The sequence below is a fragment of the Schistocerca gregaria genome, chromosome 4 (genome assembly GCF_023897955.1).
Source record: "Schistocerca gregaria isolate iqSchGreg1 chromosome 4, iqSchGreg1.2, whole genome shotgun sequence".
NCBI lineage: Eukaryota > Metazoa > Arthropoda > Insecta > Orthoptera > Acrididae > Schistocerca > Schistocerca gregaria.
In genome coordinates, this window is record NC_064923.1 from 644,269,530 (window position 1) to 644,277,702 (window position 8,173).

At 45.7% G+C, this 8,173-nt stretch overlaps 1 pseudogene; it reads right to left on the reverse strand.

The window, feature by feature from the left end:
* Positions 1–2,872: 2,872 nt before the first annotated feature.
* LOC126268289 (5S ribosomal RNA) lies at positions 2,873–2,990 on the reverse strand (annotated as a pseudogene).
* Between the last annotated feature and the right edge of the window lie 5,183 nt (positions 2,991–8,173).

The window sequence follows — 8,173 nt, forward strand, 5'->3', positions numbered from 1 at the left end:
ATGCAGGGTGTTAATCATCTCGTGACAATAAGCACTGCAGCCTGAAAATAATTTTACCAGCGCTTTTCCTGGCTTAAGTTCATGTCACTGCAGATGCATTCAACGTCCTGAGTCGTATGGCCTAAAATACCGGAGACGCAAACAGTTTCTCCAGAACTCATATGAAACTGCAGGGCGAAATTCGCTAGAGATACAGAAATATATGTCAAATATGTTAAATTTACGTGAAACATAAACAGTATGTATATGAAATACACTACTGGCCATTAAAATTGCTAGACCACGAAGATGAAATTTGACCGATAGGAAGAAGACGCTGTGACATGCAAATGATAAGCTTGTCAGAGCATTCACACAATGTTGGCGCCGGTGGCGTGCTGACATGAGGAAAGTTTTCAACCGATTTCTCATACGCAAACAGCAGTTGACCGGCGTTGGCTGGTGAAACGTTGTTTTGATGCCTCGTGTAAGGAGGAGAAATACGTACCATCACGTTTCCGACTTTGATAAAGGTCGGATTGCAGTTAATCGTATCGCGACATTGCTGCTCGCGTTGGTCGAGATCCAATGACTCTTAGCAGAATATGGAATCGGTGGGTTTAGGAGGGTAATACGGAACGCAGTGCTGAATCCCAACGGCCTCGTATCACTAGCAGTCGAGATGACAGGCATCTTATCCGCATGGCTGTTACGGGTCGTGTAGCCACGTCTCGATCCCTGAGTCAACAGATGGGGTCGTTTGCAAGACAACAACCATCTGCACGAACAGTTCGACGAAGTTTGCAGGAGCATGGACTATCAGCTCGGAGACCATGGCTGCGGTTACCCTTGACGCTGCAACACAGACAGGTGCACCTGCGATAGTGAACTCAACTACGAACCTGGGTGCACGAATGGCAAAACGTCATTTTTTCGGATGAATCCAGGTTCTGATTACAGCATCATGATGATCGCATCCGTGTTTGGCGACATCGCGGTGAACGCACATTGGAAGCGTGTATTCGTCATCGCCATTCTGGCGTATCATCCAGCGTGATGGTATCGGGTGCCATTGGTTACACGTCTCGGTCACCTCTTGTTCGCACTGACGGCACTTTGAACAGTGGACGTTACATTTCAGATGTGTTACGACCCGTGGCTCTACCCTTCATTCGATCCCTGCGAAACCCTACATTTCAGCAGGTTAATGCACGACCGCATGTTGCAGGTCCTGTTTCTGGATACAGAACATCTTCGACTGCTGCCCTGACCAGCACATTCTCCAGATCTCTCACCAATTGAAAACGTCTGGTCAATGGTGGTTGAGCAACTGGCTCGTCACAATACGCCAGTCACTACTCTTGATGAACTGTGGTATCGTATTGAAACTGCATGGTCAGCGGTATCTGTGCATGCCATCTAGGCTCTGTTTGACTCAATGCCCAAGCGTATCAAGGCCGTTATTACGGACAGAGGTGGTTGTTCTGGGTACTGATTTCTCAGGATCTATGCACCCAATTTGCGTGAAAATGTAATCACATGTCAGTTCTAGTATATTTGTCCAATGAATACCCGTTTATCATGTGCATTTCTTGGTGTAGCAATTTTAATGGCCAGTAGTGTGTACGTGATATCTTTAAACGGACGAAACCGCGTGCAAAAAGCTGGAGCAACTGTAAATACTGTCGTCTGCAAGAAGCGTTCAGTAGTCGAGACCTTAACATGTGTACGGGTCCAGCACTTCACTGCACTGACCGCAGCTCCAGCGCCCGGGTTTCTGGGTTCGATTCCCGGCGGTGTCACGGATTTTCTCTGGCTCGTGATGACGGGGTGGTGTGTGCTGTCCTTAGGTTAGTTAGGTTTAAGTAGTTCTAAGTTCTAGGGGACTGATGACCATAGATGTTAAGTCCCATAGTGCTCAGAGCCATTTGAACCATTTCACTGCTGTGGCAGAGAACAACTGCCTCAGCCGGGAGGAGACCCAGAATTCTACATGTCGGGCCTGGTCGTGGTCCGCCTCATAGGGTAAGGGAGAGCTTCTTTTAGAAGGATGTCGGAGCTTTCTAGTTCCGTCCACCGTGCCCCGGTCACTGATTAAGGTGGGCAGTAATTAGAACATGAGTGTTTTGCCGGGCTGCCTTCGCTTCGCAGTTAGCTGCGGTCCATGTAGTGGGTGGTATGTGTTGACTTCCATCCTCGTCTTTTCCACGTGCAGTGCGCAGAAGAGGGGCTCAGTGCGAGCTTCTGTAGAACTCTTTTCCATTCTTAACGTTGATGTCTTTGCTTTTGATTTCACCAATAGTTTTCTTTACTTTTCTGCAATCTGAAATCGTTCTTCCAATGACCGTTTCCTTTGTTACGCTCTTTAAAAATTATTGAAGTACTTAAATGAATGTCTGAAGTGCGAATGCATACAAAACTGGAGTTATCGTGCAGCGTGTTGTAACTGCAAGTGGTGTGCTTACTCTGTGTTATTTTTAGCAAATGTTTATAAGACCGCAGAATCTAACATGCATACAATCGACTGTAACTGATGGAATGGCAAGCAGGAAAGAATAATACTTCAATGAAAGTCTAAATAGAAGGATGCCATCTTACTTTAATAAAAATGAGGAAAACGTAGTCTTTTTGAGCCAGTCTGACACCAATCCTAATCTACACTTTTCGACTTTAATAATCATACGAAGTCGAACACACGGAAAAACCCCTCCCGAACAGGCCATCAAGGCACAGCGGTACCGACCGTTCATAGGCGTTACTGGACGCGAATATGGAGGGACGTGTGGGCAGCACACCGCTCTCCCGGCCTTATGTCAATTTCCGAGACCGGAGCCGCAACTACTCAATAAAGTAGTTCCTCAGTTTTCCTCACAAGGGCTGAGTGCACCCCGCCTGCCAACAGAGCTAGGCATACCGAATGGTCACCCATCCAAGTGCTAGCCTAGCCCGACAGCGCTTAATTTCGGTGATCTGACGGGAACCGGTGTTACCACTGCGGCAAGGCCCTTGGCCGCACACGCATGAGACCGCATATAAGCTTTCTCCGAGGCACTTTTAATCAGTAAATCGGTTTTACGTGAAAATACAATCCGTCGAAGCACACACGTGTATGTGTTGCCTCTCCAAAATCTAGTCTGAGACATAGTCATAAACGTTTGGCAAGGCTAACTTTAATTCAATCTGAACAACCTAAAATATCTACTTGCGTCGACATGTAAGTTAGCTCTACATAGTGATTCAAAACAACGTTTAGAAACTGACATGGCACATCGGGCATACAACAAAGATCAGTAATCACATAGGAACCGCTGGTCGCAGAGGCCATCAGGGGCTACTAAGTGGCGTTTCAGTTGTTTATTCACGTGCTGCAAATGGACGTCCACTACATGAAATGCTCAAAGTTTTGTCCAGATGTATCGCGACCCCCTTGGAATCGACTTTCCTTTGAACGGCGCACCCTCTCAGAGATACCTGGTGTATCTCGAAGACATCCTGCTGCCGCAACAATCCTGCCCAATAGGTCCTCAGCCGCTGTAACAAGTGTTTCGTACGAAAGGCCATTCAGATATCCCTCACAGGAAAAATCGATTGGGGACAGTTCGGGTGATTGTGATGTCCATGCGACTGGCCCACTGTGACCAATCCAGAGGCCGGGAAATGTTGCTCACAGATGTGGCAGGGCAGCATCATTCAGCATGTCTGGCAAAATCTTCCGCAGGAATCCCAGATATGTGGGTGGCATGGGAACATCATTCAGCATGTGCGGCAAAATCTTCCGAAAGAATCCCAGAGACGTATGACCTTCAAGACGGTCCGGTAGAATATACGGCCCAATTAAACAGTTTCTGACAATGCCAGCCTACATGTTAAGGGTAAATTTGCGTCGTGGCGCAAGCGTACGTGTAACATGTGGGCTCACATTCGCCCACGTATGCAGGTTGTGAACGTTCATCCCACCCATGAGCGAGAAGGCAGCCTCATCAGTGAAGAGGGCTCTACTTGTAAGGTTTGCAGCGGGTTCCTGCAGAAACCACTGCGCAAATCCCATGCGCTTGTTGTAGTCTCCCGGTTGCAATGCCTGGAGGCATTGGAAATGCGTCGTGTATAATGCGCCAGACGGAAGGTTGGGGATACCAATGGCACGGGGCACATCTAGTGTACTTGTTGACGCCGTACGCTGCACCCCTTCGAGAACGCTTTCTTCCGCCGCAACCGTCCGTGTTGTTCGTTGGTGGCCGGATCTTGTGCACATGGAACGAGCCGGTTTCGCACAATCGGCGATGTTGGGTGGCGAATACTGTGCGGCACGGCACCTTTCTATCGGAATATTGCGCACGATACAATCGCACGGCTTCTCTTCCACTGCAGCTGGCCGCGCCATAAATCAGATGCATCTCAGCCCTTTCGCGGTACGTGTAGCTAGCCTTGTCAATCCCAACGCTTCCACGGCGTGAATGGCGACGTTCTCCGTGCACTCCGCCCATGTTTGTGTAGCAACGTCCTCTCGTGACCGTAGCGCCCTCTCGTAGCGTTTGCGACCACCCACCACCACCATCGCCTCCCCTTGCTGTGTGATTACTTATCCTTGTTGGGTGCCCGATGTGCCACGTCAGTTTGTAAATGTTTTTCTGACACATCCTGTAGACTGGCTGAGGAGCTAACTTCGGTATTTCACCTGTGCCTGCACAGGTCTTATCGGTCGGTTTATTCGGGCAATGGCTGACAACATTATCAACATTATATGAAAGTGAGCTTGAATTTGGAGTTACTGAAATTATAGTTATGTAGCAGTCTAGTTGCAGACATGTGTAAACATTTTAACAGTTAATATTAATAACCAGACTTTTCTACACTCTCCAGAACCACACTGCTCCTACTTGCATCTTCGTTCTCAGGCTTCGTGCTGGCTTACAGCAGCGTGGCGTTATTATACTGTTTCACGACATGTAATAAAATGTGAGCTGACGTGGGGCGTAAATGCCACAGTGTCTCAGCCAAACATTCTAAGCAGTTTGTCTGGCTGCTTTCCTCTCCGGATTGTTTCTTGATCTTTAAAAGATTTTTGCTTTACAGTGGTTATTACATTTTATAATTTCAACGGCAGTTGCAAAGACAGATTTGAAATAGTTAACTAACGCCTCACCTTATTAATACAACGCAGTTTTAGAACGTAGCCATGAAGACAAGCGCGCTCAGTATTTGCGTGAGTCAAAAGACAAGTGCTTTGCAGGAGCAGGCGACGAGCAGTTAGGCCACTGTACTCTGGAACAATGGTCTAGTAGCTATCAGCGAAGATCGGAGAACGTGGTGGCCGTTAACAGCTCTTTCTCTCTCTCTCTCTCTCTCTCTCTCTCTCTCTCTCTCTCTCTCTCTCTCTCTCTCTCACTGGGAGTTGGTTCTCACTCATTACGTGAGGCCGGGTTCCCACGCGCTGTTTACGAGCAGGCCTCTTGCTGCACTCTTTAAGTGGCCCGTTTTGCAGACGTAGCTCGCTGTAATTATTACAGAAGCCCTGTGCGTAACGGTACCGCGGAAATCTGTGGGAGGCGCCAGGAAGCACTTAACGATCTCGGAAGGCGGTTAGCTTCTTCGCGTCAGTGTCCACCTACTCCTCGCCAACTTGATAATTATCGCTGCCGCTCGGCCTGGTAACTGAGTACCAAGACAGACCTTCGTTGCTGATAATTTGTTTAGCTGAATAGCAAGATGTTTCCCACAAGTCTTCCTACCCCCAGGTCAAAACATTTTTCACGAGAGGCTTTCAGTAAGTAACGCTAGACATTGTTTTTTGAAAGAAGGTTGGGTTTGCATTGATTGACTGTTCTGTCGGTTTTTGGCAGAATATCTGATACATTATGAATGAAACAAACACAACACTGGTGTAATATTCTACAGTATATATTATTTGTTAACGAACTGGTTTACGCCATCATCAGGTACATAGGTGAGTGTGTGGTGCAGTGAAATTTTGTCAAATCAAAAATCTGAAAGTAGTGCGTCTACATGGTATCTAAATTTCCAGGGATAAAAAATTTCAATGTTAAAATTAGGAATAAAACAAGAGTGATTATTTCAGAGTAAGTGAGATATTAGATTGTTTAACTAAGATAAAATATGTGGCGCATTAACTAATGAGTTGTAGATAAATTATTTGATGACATATACCAAATATGTGGCGGAACAAAATAATCCTGTCTTTAATAGGTCCTAAATTACAAACAGATAAGATGTAATAGTGATACTGTATTAAGCAGGTAAGCGAAGCAGTTGTAATTTTACACAATAAAATTTCTTTTTTTAACGTGACAAGAGAATTAATTATGAATATAGGTTCCGTCTTTTATACATTAACACTGCTTTTCCTCTTGTTACCGAAACGTGTTTCGGCGCCTCTGTGCCATCATCAGTGGATTTGTTAATTGAGAAGTGATTTTACATTATATGGTTTTACAGGAGTGCTCACCGCCTTTTGCGAAATGAAAATGTTTTTGTAAAATCCGAAATTACACAAAGTACATTAATATGTGTGTGCAGTTCCCTCAACGCGCAAAAAGAAGGATGAGTCATAACAAAACGTGACAAAGGTACCAGTACAAGACTCCATACAAATGGTGGTGCAAAACCCTATAATGTAAAATCACGTTTTCAATCAACAAAACACACTGATGATGGCACAAAAGTGCCGAAACATGTTTGGATAACAACAGAAAAAACAGTGTTATTGCCTAAAGGTAGGAACCTATGTCCTATGATTATGGCTGCAAATACAGAAAAAAATACAGGAGCTGCAAATCAAAAAGATTAATATATGCCGAGAGAAATTTCATTTACTACAACTTCACTCGTTGTTTAAAAAAAATACATAAAACAAAGTTACTTCGTCCAATCAAAGGTGCTTCATTCACCTGGTTAATATCGCTATCACATCTGTTTGCAGTTTAGGCCCTATTAAAGACAAGATTATTTTGTTCACCCACATTTTTGGAATGTGTCACAGAAGTTTATTGTTCAGTTATTGTCTTTTTGTGCAATTCTTGTAATTTGTCTGTAGTATATTAGTTAATGTGTCATATATTTTAGCTTAGTTAAATAATCTTAAGTTGCATTTACACTGAAATAATCTCTCATGTTTATTCCAAATTCTAACATTAACATTTTTCATCTCTGGAAATGGAGTTACTGTGTAGATGCACTAGTTAAAAATGTTGCATCTAGCAAAACTTCATTGCGCCACATACTTACCTTTGTACCTAATGATGGCGTGACAGCCGAAAACCGTTTCGTGAAACAAACAGTGTTGTAGAATATAACACCTGTTTTGTGTGTGGTTCATTCGTAAGATTGGTTTTATTCAGGATTTTAGAACACCATACTATTCCCCACTCTTTTGGTTACAAAACACAACAGTCCAACATAACCTGGTTGAATGTGACGGCCTTACTGCACCTTGCTGGGAGGCCTATATGCCCGCATGGTCCCACTCAGCTAGTCGACGTTGGAGCCAACGTCTTGGTGTGTCAATAATTCCCCGTCATCCACACACAGCTTCCCACGGAGTGCATCCTCCATTGGGCCAAACAGATGCTGTTTGTAGTCTTTTATTAGGCGGCGATTAACCCAATGGGCTCACAGCTTAAGAGTATCCTAGCTGGTAGGCGAGTGTGTCAGCAGTGCCAACGGAGACGTACAGCTGAGCAACGAATCCGTCTAGCACCTAGAATGAGAGTGTCCGCACGTTCCAACACTGGAGGAGTCACAGATGTGTGCAGCCGGCTAGAACGCTGAGATTGGACAGGTCGGCGAGGCCTTGATGCGATGATGACAGACGCCTCGCTCAGCGACTCATTGTTCCCTGTGTGACGGTACAAACCCCCATTACTAGATGAATAAGTCTAGTATGCAAGGATTGCTTTGTGGAGAGCGAGCGCGCTGCATGGTGCGTGATTCGCGGGAGCGCGTGTCGCGCCCGCGCGAGATTTGCAACGGTCGGTGGGATGTCTCTGCCCGAGAGGGGGGAGGAGGGGGGGGGCGGCCACATGGCCCCTAGCTTGGGGCATTGTTTGGTTGTTCGCGGATTACGCAAAAACTATGTAACTTACGGTGAAGAGCAATGTGGCAGTGGATTGTCGTCAGCAATATGCACCTTCTGAAACATCGATCTTTATTTCAAGTCACGAGGCGCAAAAGTTACAGT